Source organism: Meleagris gallopavo, chromosome Z (assembly GCF_000146605.3).
Source record: "Meleagris gallopavo isolate NT-WF06-2002-E0010 breed Aviagen turkey brand Nicholas breeding stock chromosome Z, Turkey_5.1, whole genome shotgun sequence".
Classification (NCBI taxonomy): domain Eukaryota; kingdom Metazoa; phylum Chordata; class Aves; order Galliformes; family Phasianidae; genus Meleagris; species Meleagris gallopavo.
The window spans coordinates 8703689-8719472 of record NC_015041.2 but is presented as its reverse complement, the minus strand read 5'-3'; the positions used below and the strand labels follow the sequence as shown (position 1 = coordinate 8719472).

Below are 15784 nucleotides of genomic sequence, written 5' to 3'. Positions count from 1 at the left end.
GAAAGAAAAAAGAAAAAAATACCAGAACCAACAACAAATTCATATAAACTGCATAAATTGTGTCCCATGTTGGGATGCTCCTTGTAGCAAGATGCGGTATAAAAGCAGAGTCCTGGGCTGGAAGCTGCCTGCTGTGTTCTAACAAGGACACCTGCATGTCTCACCTCAAGCTACAGAAAACTATACAGGGCAAAGATTGCAGTATTTTGTTTTCTTTAGGGATGTTAAGAAAGGGGCAATTCTTCAACACCTAAATTGTGCATTCCTGTTTTAAGGGCTGCAGGGCAAAAGAGCTGTTGCCTTCCCAGAGGCAGATCCCATGCAGAGTTTGTTCAGCCAAGTTTTCCTGTACTCATTTGAGCTACTGATACTGCAAAATCCATCCCTAAGAATAGAAGGGTACCCTGTGACATTCAAGTGACAGTCTTCCAGGAAATTTCACAAAGGTGGAAATCAGTAATGCCACATGTCTGTGAGCTCTTGCTATACTGGCATGCTCACTGCCAAGGGCTGGAAGCTTACACTGCCTGAAAGTAGCACTAAGACAGACCCTATCCTCCAAGGTCACACATCTTTTAACTGTAGAGGGGACATAGCAGCCCCCACGCCTGAATGCTGTCCCCACATGCAGAGAAAGATTAAGGAGCCAGCTGAACGTGTTTTGTCAGGTATTCAGTATCTGAAGGAAAATAACAAAAATAAGTCACCTATTTTTAAAGTATTTGGAATGAAAACAATTAATAGCTGCCTGGGGGTTTTTGCATTAGTTCCGTGCCATTGAGGTTTACAAGTCAGTATGCCCAGTTATCTTGGTATTTAATGGTAAATGATTTACTTCTCTCCCAGCACCTGAGTTTTGGTCCAGGGCATGCATGCCCCAGGGTGCACTGCAGATGGGTGGCTGGTGCCAGGCAGGGGAAGGCCAGAGTTCAGGCTCCCGCCAAGGAAGGATGCAATCATGAATTACTTTCATGCCAGCAAAGCTGTTGCAGCCCTGGGACTTTTAGATGAAAAGAACAAGGGATTTGAAAGAATTGTCTGCTTGTTTTTTTTTTCTAAACACTACTGTTTGTATGCTGCAAGGAGTTTGTTACTCGCCTGGGTGAGAGCAATGGGGTCATGTCTGACTGTCCTCCATCTTCTCAAGGAGGTGGAAGTCAAGGGTGAGCCACTGTGCTGAAGCTTATGAATCCTATTTTTGTGTACCTATTCCTCACCTAGTACTGAGTAAGGAGCTTAAATGTCTAATCCTAGTTCTGAGGGTACTTTTGAGCTAAGCACCACTTTTGGCTGTGCCTAAATGGCCCATGTTTATCCAGACCTTAAAATAGTTTTTAAAGCAAATGTCATGTTGGATAGCTTTTGCTAACTTGCTACAAAGCAGAAAAAATATTTTCCTTCTATAGTTCAGTAGTAAATGTGATAAACTCATGTGGCTTTTTTCCTAATTTTTACCAGCCCACCCTCATAGTATACAAGTATATACACATACATAGTTACAAGCTACTGTAGCACAGGTAAATTCAGTTTGAACCTGAATTTCCACAACAGTGATTTAGCAGTTTTTGCCTGAGTTTTTCATGAGAACTGATGTGATCTTGAGAGTTCCTATTATAGGAAATAAAATATTTCTGTGATTTTTGTGGTTTGGTGATAAAGTTGAAGTCCAAAACTCCAAACAATTGCACAAAGATAAACAGATAACAAAAAATGTCCTTCCTGTTTGTCCTAGCACTGCATTTATTTAAACTAGTTAGCTTATTTTAGCAAGTGGAACTGATTTTTTCAGTTGAGTGACTCTGTCATCCTGAAAATTGAAACATATTCCTGCTTGAAAAGCTAACTCATTGGCATTTAAAACTTAATACGTAATGAAAGTACTGGTGTGGTTTTGGTTATGAGATGTTTATCTGCAATTAAATTGTCCTATCTGTTGCATGAAATGCTAGCTTAAAATGTAAGCATTCATTCCAGCTGTAGAACAGGTTATCATTGAACTACCAATGGGGTCCTTAAAATAGTCTCTTTATGACAAGCATGTTTTAATTTCTATGTGTTCCTCTCTGTGCTGAGAAGAATAGCCTGTTTAATATCTCTCATGTTTTGCCACTGTGAGTAGAAGTATAACTTCTGAATGTAGTTCTGTAACTCATCACATGAAGGACTGTTTGTTAGAAGGCAGGAAATCCTATAAATGTCAAATTTTTTAAATGACAGTTATACCTTTTACAGTTAACATCCTTTCAGCATTCAACCAGTGATTATATAATTCTGTGTGCTAAAGATCCTTTGTATTGGTCATTAATGTTTAGAAATTTCTTGTGAGTATGGTGAGATGTATTCTACCTTAGCTATGGGAATCCAATACTCTGATTCCACCTTAATAGGGAGCTTGAAGTCCTTGGAGAAAAGCTGAATACATGAATATTGTGTATGTGAAGTATACATAAAGGAAAAATTCCCCTAAATGTTTATTCTGGAAGTAGCTCAGTTCTGGTACAAAGCAGTGCTGCATAACGGCTATAGCAGTTGTACTCTTTCGAGAATAGCATTAAAACACAATGTAGAATCCAAACTGCAGAGTGGTAAAGTGGCTGAAATCAGCTTGCTGAAGAAATCAGTGTGCATGTTTGGCAGAGCCAGGAATAAAGTCCATAGAGGATTGCAGGGGGGGAAGTCTGTCTCCAGAAGTGTTCCCAATCCCCAGATTGGGGCAGTTCTCACTCGCCATCCCTGTGCTCTGTCTCTACTCCTGGAGATCTGTGGAGAGTCCTGGGCTGGGTGATGTCAGACCGCAGGGTTTGGTCCAAAGTTCATGCAAAGCAGCGACAGTGAGAGCGCCTTTACGTGCACTGACTGTAAGGCTCTATCTAATCTGCTGAGCTGGAGATTCCCGTGCCTGTATTTAATGGAAAGAGCAGGTTTGGGTTACATCTGGAAAGCGCTCTGCGCGGCCTGTTGGCAGCAGTCATTAGGTGTTTAAAGCTATTTCCTAGATGATGATGCAAGAGGGTTGCAAGCAATAAATAAGCAAACAATGGGCAACTCTCAGAAGCAGCGTGATGGTGGGGCTCCTCCATTGTGCGCTTATACATTGGCTGGGCAGCATCGTGCAACACCAAAGCTTTACAGTGAGGCTCCCCTGCAGTATAGCACTGACTAGGTCTCTGCTTCAATTCACTGCTGAAACAAAAGAGCAGCTTGTGGCTGCTCTGGCTGGATGACAGTAAGTAAATCTCCCAGTTTTTCAAGAATGGGGTATTAAGCAAAACAAGGAAGAGAACATAAAGAATGAGGAGGAGATAGAAGACCAGAGAGATGGCTCTGTGGTTAGTTTTCTTCCCCTACCAAGAAAATAAACTTAACTGACAAAATCCCTTAACTATGAGAAATTAGAGGCTTTTTCTTTTTTTAAGTAAATCCCAGACACTAGTTGTTAATTAATGAAAAGAAAATAAAAATACATTTATTTTATTTCAGCAGACCTTTTTGTTGAACAGTGGACCAGCTTCTGGTTTGCATCAGGCTTTGAAGTGGGTGGCAATTTTTCACTGTGTTGCAGGTGATAAGTCAGGGGAAGCATCCCCTTGTCTGGTGGAACAAGGGATTGGCACAGCAAGCCAGCCCTAGCTAGTGATCTGGGCAGGAAGAAAATCTAGGAGAGAAGTTTGTTCCCCTTTCTCCTGCAACTGAGAGTAGATGCAATTGCAAGAATCAATAGAAGCTGGGATCTGTCTAAATATTTTATCTTTTAAAATGATGTTTTCAGGTTCTTTCGTGCTGGCAGTCAGTAGCAGATTTGCTACATTACACTGCTCAGCCTCAGGGGTAATCACACTCCTATTTCATCCACCTGTGTTTTCTCTCTCACACTTCAATTGAAAACTCTTGTCTCATGCGTTAGAGAGAGGCTCACATCTCTGTCTCCAGTGCAGTCAGCATCACCACTGTACCAATACCAGGAGATGTAGAGGAGCAAGCAGCCTTCTTGGAAAAAGCCTTCTTAAGATTAAAGGGAAGTGATGTTTTGTTCAACTGCAATGCTAATAATTTGTCAAGGTTGATATTTTAACCTGTAATTATAAAGCAGTGTGTGACCCTAACTTTGCAGAATTCTCTAACAGAATAGCGTGCACCTCTGTATAAAAAGGCTTATTTGGATTTCTGCATGCACATCGCCTTCCTGTAAAAGACTGAATTCATGATCCATTGAGAAATGCAACAGTGTTTGAATAAAGTAAGCAGGATGATTTATTGCTATATGACATCTCCTCACACTTGGGAATGCTCATCATCTTCTAAGATGTGATGTAGAATCCAGCCCCAAATTACAAATGAGGCTTTGGAAAATTATTTGTCATTTTGAAAACCAAGTCCTAAGCTCTGGTAAATGACATTTTGAGCACATGCCAGCTTAAGTATTTACACGGAATTGGTATTGGCGACTACATTGAGAGTTTGTCCTTGGTTACATCTGTGTTGCCCAAAATTTGGCATAATGCCATGCATGCTTTTCCAGTTGTGAATTAATATTGAGGAAATAGCATTGTCTGAAGAAGGCAGGTTTCTGTAATTATAGCTGTGACAGCACCTATGACACAATGGCACAATGTCAGCAAATAGAAGTTCCAGTTCAAAAATTGTCTGAAGAGTGTGTTGCTGGACTGTGAGTCATTCAGCAGAAGATGATCAGAGTTAGACATCCAGAAATGGATGTAGAAAAGTTAGCTACATGAGGGTTTCTTGGAAAAAGTCATAAAATAAGAATAGTGGTTACAATTGACTTGCTGAAGAAGGATTAAAAAGTCTGGGTATGCCCCATGCAGTTCCTGCGGAGCCCTCACTGGTTCTGGCTGGGGCAGTAGTCCAACAACTGGAAAATCCCTGTGAATGTACTGGGAGGTAGATTCAGACATCTGCTTTGGGGAACGCTAGGTATTTGTTTTTGCACTAGAGAGATAGTAATGATGATCCTCCCCACCTTGCTCTGAAGTGGTATAAATTACTCTAATTACTGGGATTCAGAACTCGGCAGTTTCAGATGGAAGAGAATGACCTTACTTAACAGTCAAGAGAGCAGGATATGGAAAATTATAGGTCCTGCATAGTTTCAGCTTGGCTGTCTTCCATGTCGGTAGTATTTTGCATTGCTATGTATGTTGTTAACACCTTGGTATATATGGATTGTGTGGTCACACTATAGCTGCTTGGGGAATTATATAACTTTGAACTGTGTAAAATTTATTTGTGATTTTTTTTTAATTCTTTTCTGATGGAATATGGTTAATTAGAGTAGAAAGGATCTGCTCATTAGTTATTTTTTACCCTGAATCAAGTGTAAAAGTAACAGGAAATATGTCTTGGCAGAGGCCTTCCACTTATTTATACTGCAGCCTCCAGAGAAGTTCAGTGTTGCTTGATGACACGCATGGTTGGGTGGCTTTGCTGTGCAGTAGGGATTGGAGCCAGCACTATTTTAATAGACCTGATGTTCAAATTACAGTCACAACATTTGAAGCTCAGCTTTAATTAAAAATAATAACAACAACAACAAAATAAAAAGCATAAACCAAAATGGAAAATCCTATCAAAAATATTTTTATTAGAGCTTTAATTACTTATGAGATTAGTGTATATATTAATATACCTATTAATATATTAATATTGGTGCCTTTTTTTAATCTGTGTAGTTTCATCCCGAGGCCTGCCTAATGTTGAATTATACATTATTTGTTACTGTGGGGACATTGAAGTAACTTGTGAGGATGTCTCCACAATGACTTTACTTCACAGTTTGACACAAAATGCGGAATTCCTGTAGCTCTTTTTAATCTTTTTTCTCATGGTTGTGTATTTCTTGCACTGAAGGAAGGAAGGTTTTGAGCTGATTGTTGGGGTTTGTTTTTGATAAGTATTTGTTCTTACTGCCAGATATTCTGGAATCCCAATAAACTCAGGCCAAAAAGTGTAAAAACTGTTGAGAGAAAATAGTCTGTTTAATCATTTCTGATAGCCAAAATTCAGACTAAATGTAAAACAAAAGTCATGTTTAAGAAAGAAAATGGAAAATAGTAAAGAAAAGCCTTCGTACCAATGAGATGCATGAGGTATGGTAACATTCAGAGTTATTATTGTCCAAAAAGGAACTCCTGGAACTATCTGGCTTGGGTCACTGCTCTAGTAAATCGAAAGCGGTATCATGCACAGTCTGGCACAGTCTTTGCACTCTTTTTATTCTGAGGGGTCTGTTGTAAACAATCTTAGTCAAAACTGAACAGGAGTGCAAAATGGACCTGAATGAACTCTGGACAGACAGAAAAGAGAATGAACAACAAGCCCTTAAAAACTTTCAGTGTTACTGATCTTTGTAAGATTCTTCCTTTTTCAAGTATCACGTACACTATAGGTTAGAGTACTCCTGCACATCCTGCAACCCTGTCTTTATATAGGAGCATGGCAACTTATAAATGATAGAGTAAGGTGAAAGGGAAGAAAACTTTATGCCCTTCATGGTGTGCTATGTCTACTTTCAAGAACTGGTGCTTGAAAATGTTACTGGAATAATATTAAAGTAGTCAGCATGCCCAACATAGAGCTTTAATTGGAAGTGCTTTCGAGCTATAATTATTAAATAGTATTGTTTTAGGAAAAGACGTGAAATGATATAGGTTACCAGTTTAACCTTGCTTTATAATGAAAGGTAAAATGATGGGGTTTTTGCAGGAAAAGCTTTGAGATGGAACAGATGATCTTCTGATGATTTTTCAGTGTGATTTTTCCTGTATAATATGAGGGTTTCTGAGCAAGAGGCAAAGCAGGTGTCTGCTGCAATAGCTCTCCAAACTGCCAAGTGAGATTTGCCAGCACTTAACTGGCAAGTCTGCAGTATCTGCAGGAGGATTTTCAGGCCAGTTGCAAGGGGAGATCGAGCAAGTTAGCTGACAAAATGGATTTTGAAGGTTGCTGTGTTATACTGAGAGGTCTTTGCCATGGACAAAGGAAGCGACAAAATAACTTTCCTTGAAATTGATGCCAGCCACAAGCTGTAAATCACCCAACAGGGAGCTAAAGCAGCTAGATGGACTCATTTCTCTCCCTAAGAGAATGAGTGTCACGTCAATAAAGCCCGTGTTTGACTATCCACTGGCCACTTGGGCTCTGAGGCTGGCATATAAAGCAGTTGTTGAGCTCTGTGGGTGTTTTTTTGTTTTGTTTTGTTTTTTTTAATCCTGAAATATTATCCCCCCTCTCTGGCAAAGCTTGTCCTTGTGTGCACTCTGTCCATCAGCTTTTGTTATTCCACCAAAAGCCTGACTTTTACCTTTTCTTTCATCTTTTCTCTTCAGGTCAAAGTAGCTGCAGCTGCCAATTAGTCTTTGGCTCTCAGACTGAACTAAGTAGTTCTGTGCCTTGGGTAGCACCATTGGTTTTTCCCCTGTAGTTGCGGTGCATTTTCTTAATGAAACATAGGCCAGATTTATCTAAAAGTCCAATTTTAAATGTCAGAGAAATATAAACTTTTGTATTATCAGTAAATAATTCTGAAATTCTCCTTACTGTTGGCAACTGGTTTAAGAGTGAAGGAATGTCTTGCATGTAATTACATTACCAGGAGTTGGTTAGTTCAGCTCAGCCAATCAGCTATGTAATGCTTTTTATCTGTGGGGCAGTTATTTACTTAACTGTCTGCATGTTTTTTATCTTTTAACTTTTTCAGTGCCTAACTAAAACTGTGGGAGTTTGAGTATTTAGCAACTTTATTTAGCAATATTTTTTATTCTGTCAATGTGCTGTTGTGGAGGATAAGCTTAGTCTTTCTGTCCAGATTATTTACAGAAATGTGTGTTCCCTGGAAATGGCAATAAGAGACCCCATTATATGGTGTAATCTGTACTTAGGCCTGTGCTAGTTTTAGTACATTAGGAACTTCCATTGCAGAGAAACTATGAGTGAATGACAACATTTATTCTTCCAGCTGAAAAGATAAATCTTTCTGAATTATTTTACACCAAGCCAGCAGAATGCATTGATTGAGATGTGAATTGCTGCCTACACAACAGAAATACCTGGGCTGCTCAAGCCACATGTGTCTGGTAATAATAATTAATTGCTTCATCACTGAAGCAGACCAGACTCTTGCATACAAACCTGTAATGTTTCGGCAGCATTCTGCTTTTAACTTGTTTCTCACCATGATGCAGACCAAGAACTACGGGATTGCTTGTGTTGACATGTGGGAGACAGAGCTGGTTTGGCACACTGATATTTTATGTGAGTTAGAAAGCAACAGTTCATTCTGTTAATGTTGCTTAGTGGAAAAAAAAATAAAAGGAAACTTCTATTGGCAGTTTCAGAGAATGCATTACTGTAGAGGATAAACAGTTTCCTACATTGTTCCTTTGCTATTGGAGAAATGCTCAGCTGAACAGGAGCCAGAAATGGAAGTGGTAATCATTAAACAAGTGAATCCACTAGTTGCGTGCTCCAAAAAATTCATGGTAGATTCAATGCAGAGAATTGCTAAGGACTCTGTGCAGCGGGAGAAGATCATACTCAGTGCTATGGCTATGGGGTGAAGGCACTCAGCACCTTAGAGAAATTCACAGTCAACCACAGAATTTGTGTGGCTGGGCATAGCAACCAGGATCAGAAAATTTTCTCTCTATCTGCAGAAATATTCAGACACAATATTAAAGCACATTTTGAATGTTCGGAATAGGAGATAGTGGTTAACTCTTTTCAAAAGCTGTTTTCATTGTTCTCCCATTTTTTCCTTGAGAGGCATTCCTTCATGTGGTCACAGTTGAGAAAAAAAAAAAAAAAAAAAAAAACGCCAAATTTGTTGTTTTAATTAATTTGGAGATTCTCTGCAAATAATTTGTTTCATTGGGAACACATGCTTTTTCATGTGTCAATTGCCATTGCTTTTTTTTTTCTTCTTTTTTTTAGGTGAACATGTTTGTGGAAGGATTCCACGATGCTATTCTTCTTTATGCTCTGGCTTTACAGGAAGTCCTGAAGTTTGGTTTCAGTAAGAAAGACGGGGAAAAAATTGTTCAGCAAACACGTAATAGAACGTATGAAGGTAAGAATACATGTAGAAAGCCAGCTTTCACATTAAAAAAATAAAAATTAAAAAAAAATCAGGTCTTTGTTGTGTGCAGAATAAGGACCAATGCCTGTTCCACTCTTAAGAAAGAGGAAGATATCTGTGTGAAACTATAAAGATCTTTAAGACTAGCTCACATTTTTTACCAGTCTGAACTTTTTTTGCACTGACCCTAGAGGTCTTATTCAGCTTAAAAACTCCTAACAATTTAATGACCCTTACAGATGTTGTAAAGAAATACCAATAATTTTCTCAGGCTCTTTCTTTGTTTTTGAAAAGATTACAACTGCTCACTTTACTCTTGTGTATCTACTAGCTGTGAGATTCCCTCATTTTTTCCATTTGACCTTTTTTTTTTTTTTAATCTCAAAGCCTGGGAATGGATCAGGGCAAGGAGGTGCCAGGTTTTTTGTTGTTGTTATTTCTTGCCAGGGCTCTTTTGGTCCCTGGAAGGATTTTCCTCATTTCAGGATCTGTGCATGTTATCTTGGAGGCAGCAGCACTACTAATCCTGTAGGCTGAGATTCTGTGGTGCAACTGGCAAATGAATGTCACACCATTAATGCAAAGCTATGCAAGAGCTTTTGCCAAGTGAGGATAATAATAAATTGAAGGTTGAGTATGATGTCGTTGGATTCATCCATCATGTAATGTTCTCATTCATCTCGTAATATTCCAATATCACAAAATAGTCTTTTGGTTTATAATTGGCAAGATTTCCTATGGAAATCCCTAAGAGAGAGAAACATTTCCCCTAGATAAGAAGTGAATGATTAAACGTGTAAGAAAAACTTGGTAGCCAGATACTCTTAGAGTGCATTGGCCATTGTGAAGGAAGGCTAGAAGGACAGCAGCTCCAAAACTCATTTCTGTTCTGAAACGGTGATCTAACCAAAAGGGAGAATGGCCCCCAGCATGGATTAAGGTAACATAAGATCTGCTTTAAATTACAGTGGTTGCAATCATCCCATAAAGAGCCCTGCATAAGCTGGAGATTTTGCTGAATGTGCCACTACCTCCCTTAAGTACTTATGACTTCCCAAAACACACAATTTTAACAGATGGATTCTGTTGTCTAAGGACACAGTTCATGGTTAGGCTATACTGTGCTCATGGTTTGGCTATACTGCGTGTGAACAGATACTCCAGCACAGCCTGTTTTCTTGCCCACGTTTATGCTCCAAATAGCCACCAGCTGTTGTGCCCATACCATTATTTTATAGTTCTATGTGCTCCATGCGGGCTGTGTGTCTGATTCTCACACCTGACTTGTAAAATCTGACAGGGGCACATATTCTCTTCCCCTACTTCTGAAAACCAATTTGTTGTTTCTGGGTGACTTGTCAAAGGTATTTCGAAAATGTAGCTGTCTAGGTGAGCTGAGAGGATTTGGTTGAAAAGGTCAAAATGCCTGGGTATAATTTACAAAAATAAACCTGCTTTTGAAAGAGATCTTCAACTTGTTGTCTTGCAAGCCATCCTTTGTTCTACCATTAAGCTCCTCTCTGAAGTGAATTGCAGTGTTGTCCATCCACATGTATGTGGTACAATGCTAAAGGAGATTTGGTTGTATCAGTTTGATGGTTGGACTTGATCTTAAGGATCTTTCCCAGTCTAAATAATTCTATAATTCTATATTCTCACCAGAGTCTACTGCAGGACTGAAAGTTTGTAAGTTGCTTTTGTAGGCCTTGACAATCAGAACTCTGATTGCATTAAGGATACTCATTCAACCGATGGCATCTAGATATCTAATTGCCTGGGCACCTCATTTTACAGCTTGCTCTGAATTAGGTGACTCCCCCCCAGAAATCCAGCAGGGTGAGGATGCTTTTTCCTGCAGCATATACTTCTGCCAGCCACATCTGCATGGGTGACATTGTATGCTTAGAAAAGGATATGGCTGAAGTGATCAAATGATTTCTTAGTGCTTAATTGTCAGAGACACCATGATATGACTGTGGGGAACATTTTGTGGAGAATATTTTCTTTTCCTTGTAATATCCTCTGAAAAACAACAAAATTGTCTATATGTAAGTATCTATCATAATGAAATAAAGAGAGCCCAGATAAAATTCTCCTACCTGGATTGAAACACAGTTCTTCATGAATTAAAAATTTCTAAAATCATTTCTTAAGGAAGAACATTGCAGGAAATGTTAAAATTTCATACTCTTTGATTCAGATGGAGAAGTAACATACAAGTGTTTCCCATTAAAAATCCCATAGGAATTCCAAGTTCTAGTACTTATTTCTGCAAGTTCTAGTACTTATTTCTAATAATCCAATCTTGTCTTTCGTAGACCAGGAAGGTGTCTGTCCCAGTCTCCTGTCAGATCTAGAAACCAGACAGCTGTGTAGCCAAGGATGTTGCAGCTCTTTGTGGTGGCCGTTTTCAGTTATTCAGTAGCTGAATACTCCATTCCTGCAGTAATCAAATTTGCAGTTGTCCAGTTGCTTTATTGTTATATTCAACAAATACATGCTTGACAGTAACTGTTTTGGTGAACACTGCATATTCTGAAAATCACAGTAGGTTGAAACACTCCTGGCATCTAAACAGGGAAAAGATAAATAGAAGTGTGTTAATCTGTTACATATCTACTATTTTTAGGTATGTTGAAGGGAATTTATCCTCTGGCTGAGTACCTGATCTCTCTCTTCTGATTAATAGTCACTGAGAAGCTGTTTCTCTACTGCCTGGCTCAGTCATGTAATTGGTGTAGCATGGCTGTAAACAGACACTTGTTTAACTTGCACTGCTGTAAATGGCTGTATTTGGTGTCAGTGGTGGATCACATTTTAGAATATCTAGGGTGACAAAGCATAACAGCAAAGTCTCGAGTGTCTTCATTATAGTTAGGTTGGAGCTTCATCAGAGCTAACAGGTATTTTTTGATGGGTTTCAAGGACCTGTTTGATTTACACAGAATCCTAGAGTGGCTGAAGTCGGCAGACTTCTGGATCCATCTGACCCAACCCCAGCTCAACCTACTCAGAGCAGGTTGCCCAGGGCCATGCCCAGGTGGCTTTTGGAGTAGGTTCCAGAACCTCTCTGGGCAACCAATGTCACCGCTCTGTCACCCCACACAGCAAAAAAACACAGCCGTGTTCATCATAGGCAAGAGCATATACCAAAACAAGAGGATCAGACTGAATGTATTTTCATCATGACAGTTAAACATTCAATAGGTTGCCCCAGAGATGTTGTGCAGTCTCCATCCATGGAAGTTTTCAAAACCAGGTAGAGCCAAGCAATTCAGCCCATTCTGAATTGCTGTCTGACTCTGCTCTGAACTGAATGTTGCACAAGAAGCCTCCTGAAGTTCTTTCAAACCCAAGGTATCCTATGAGTCTGTGATTCCAAGTTTCCTGGAGTTTCCTGGAATATGAATAGTAGTTGAAGGCAGAGATGGTGCTTCAAGACTAGAAAAATTCATAATGAAAGTTTAATTTATTCCTCCTAATCAAAAACAAATACTGAAATCATCAGGATTCAGACATGATTTCACGTGCAGAATTTTGAATGTGACTTCATCCTTTGAAGGGTTGCTTGGGACAATGCCATAATCTGTCAGTTAGGGTAGCTTTAAAAGACTGAATGATGTTGAAGTCTGTAGAGCAAGACTGGCAGCTGCTCTTGAGGGAATATCAGATCTTTCCCTCAGGCTTGTAAAAGAAGGAAATGAACTGGGGATCTAAACTATGAGACACAAACATATTGTGCAGGCAATCCTGTGTAAACAAATGCAAGATTTAATGCATACATAATACACATGATGCCTCCTATCCTCACTCCTTCAGTATCCCATCAAGTGGAAACAATTCTGAACTGGCTCTATACATGCAGCAACTCTGTAAGTCTGTAGAACATAGGGCTGTGCCCCTGAGTTCTCTGCCACACAGGAGCTGGCCTCTCCTTATTGAGGCATTGATAGATGTTTCAAGACTAGAAGTTCAGTAAATAATCCACATTAAATGTATTTGTGTTCTTGTATGCCAGCTTTCTGGATTAGGTTTTTCTCACATATTCCCCAAACAGGCTCACACATTTGATATTTAAAAGGGAGAAATGTTAAGAATTCAGGAATGCAGACACCGAGATGAAATTACAATTTCTTTTGGAATGTCAACAAAAATGCTGGGAGACTGATGAGATTTCCTGTCATATCAGTCTGTAAAAACCTGTCCACTGTTTTCTTGTTTTCCTTGGAAAGGCTCAGTATTTTAACTAATTAATTTTCTAATTCCTCACATGCCATTCTTTAGGCATTGCAGGGCAGGTGTCCATTGATGCCAATGGGGACAGATACGGGGATTTCTCAGTGATTGCAATGACGGACCCAGAGGCCGGCACACAGGAGGTAAGAAAACAGTCTGTCATCTGTTTACTTGGAAGGCATCTGTCTGTAAAATATATACATTAAAATGGTATTGCTTAACCATGTCAACCTGCAGCCCATGTCATTTCTTTAAAAAAATTTCTTGGAGTAATTATCCTAAACAATTTTTAAACTTAAAAATTCTTTGACAGTTCCGCATGTATTTCTTCACTTTATGCTAGTCTTTAAAATTTAAAAGATGAAACCTGCCATGCTAGCAAAGCCTGATAAATTGTGAACACAAGAAATTATTGTTTAAAATACGTGAGTCCTTTTACTCAGTGGTAAGAAGGACCATTGGGCACAACGTATGCCACTTGGGTTATTCCACTGGATGCAGAAGGAGCAGAAGCAGAAGTGAAAAACAGCCTATACAAAATAGCACCAGTTGCACACAGTGAACAGCATGGCTGGGTTGTTCATTAATGCATGGCCCTAACTCAAGCTGTAGTATACAGCTTCAGTTAGTTGTGCTGTTAGCTGCAAAGTAAACATCAACATAAGTTTTGCTGGTCATCTTTTGCTCTTCATCTTCATGAAGAGCCCAGCAAGCTCAAAATGAAGCAGCAGTCAAACTAAGCTGGACTTTTCTCTGTGTGGAGTCTGGTGAAATTATTTTTATCAGTGCAGCATCAAAAACACATTCAAGAAGCCTTTTCACATAAGTAAGGATGTTTCATGCATTTTCTTGTGTAAAAATGATTGAAAAACTCCAGCAGTAAACTGCAGGCACTACCAGAGGTAGGACTAATCATAGAATTGTAGAATTGCTCAGGTTGGAAAAGACTTTAAAGATCATCGAGTCCAACTACAACCTAACCATACTACCCTAACAACCCTCTACTAAATCATGTCCCTGAGCACCACATTCAAATGGATTTTAAACACATCCAGGGATGGTGATTCAACCACCTCTCTGGGGAGCCTATTCCAGTGCTTAACAACCCTTTCAGTAAAGACGGTTTTCCTGATATCCAACCTAAACCCCCCCCTGGCGCAACTTGAAGCCATTTCCCCTCATTCTGTCACGTGTCACCAGTGAGAAGTGACCAGCCCAGCTCTCGCTGCAGTCACCTTTCAGGTACTGGAAGAGAGCAATAAGGTCACCCCTTAGCCTCCTCTTCCCCAGACTAAAAGTCCCCAGTTCCTTTAGTCTCTCCTTAGAGGGCATATTCTCCAAGCCCTTCACAAGCCTTATTGCCCTTCTTTGGACCTGCTCCAGCACTTCAGTGTCCTTTCTGTACAGTACTCAGTGTACTTTCTGCCAAGTACAGGGGCAGGATGACTTCCCTAGTGCTGCTCACCACACCATTCCTGATACAAGCCAGGATGCCACTGGCCTTTTTGGCCATCTAGGTGCACTGCTGGTTCATATTTGGTGTCCATCAGAACACCAATGCCCCTTTCCTTCAGGCAGCTTTCCAGCCATTCCTCCCCAAGCCTGTAGGGTTGCCTGGGGTTGTTGTGACCAAAATGCAGGACCCAACACTTGGCCCTGTTGAAACTCATTTGGTTTACCTTGGCCCATTGACCTGGTCTATCCAGGTCCCTCTGTAGTGCCTTTTTCCCCTTAGGCAGATCAACACTCCTTCCTTCTCGGTGTTGTCTGCAAACTTAGAGAGGGTGCACTCAATCCCCTCATCAAGATCATTAATAAAGATGTTAATTAGAAGCAGCCCCGGTATCGAGCTTTGGGGCCACCAACATCATTAATCATCATTAATTGAAGTTAGGAGTACAGGTTAGTTGGGATAAGGCTGGTGTGAGCAACTGTATCTTTTTTGTTTGTTCAGCCCATTAATTCTTTATCCTCTTTATCAGTTTAATCTCCTTCTCTTAATCTTCCTTCTATTCTTTCTATTGCAGTTTTAATCTTCTACTTCTTTCATGTTAGCTTTGAGTTTTTAACGTTGCTCATTTTAATTTCACCTCTACTTTATGATGCATATACAACAATTAGCATGCTTTGCGTGTGTTTACTTATTATTTGTATTTGCCATATTTATTTCTATCCCTCACTCTAGAAATATTGTTTTGTTGATTCTTGTTTTATTAATTTTGCCAGTTTCTGCTATGTCAGTACATGAACTTTTATTTCTCAGCTGAGCTGAGCCAGATGAATCCATTTGAACAGAGCTTTTCTCCAGGATCATTCAGAATTTAAATTTGAAAGGTCCTGGTAAAACAACAGAATACTGGTTCCAACAGAGCTTCGCTGCAGGTGTGCAGGTTGTTAACCCTTGCGTGGAGCCCTGCAGTTTACACATGGCTAGTGCTCGCACTGCAACAGGCA

At 39.8% G+C, this 15784-nt stretch overlaps 1 long non-coding RNA gene across 1 annotated transcript; it reads right to left on the bottom strand.

The window, feature by feature from the left end:
* Window positions 1-9522: 9522 nt before the first annotated feature.
* LOC109363876 lies at window positions 9523-12864 on the bottom strand. Its single transcript, XR_002109733.2, has 3 exons — window positions 12023-12864; window positions 11759-11920; window positions 9523-11664 (listed from the first exon to the last, which is right to left on the bottom strand). It is a non-coding gene; the product is annotated as an uncharacterized LOC109363876 (long non-coding RNA).
* Between the last annotated feature and the right edge of the window lie 2920 nt (window positions 12865-15784).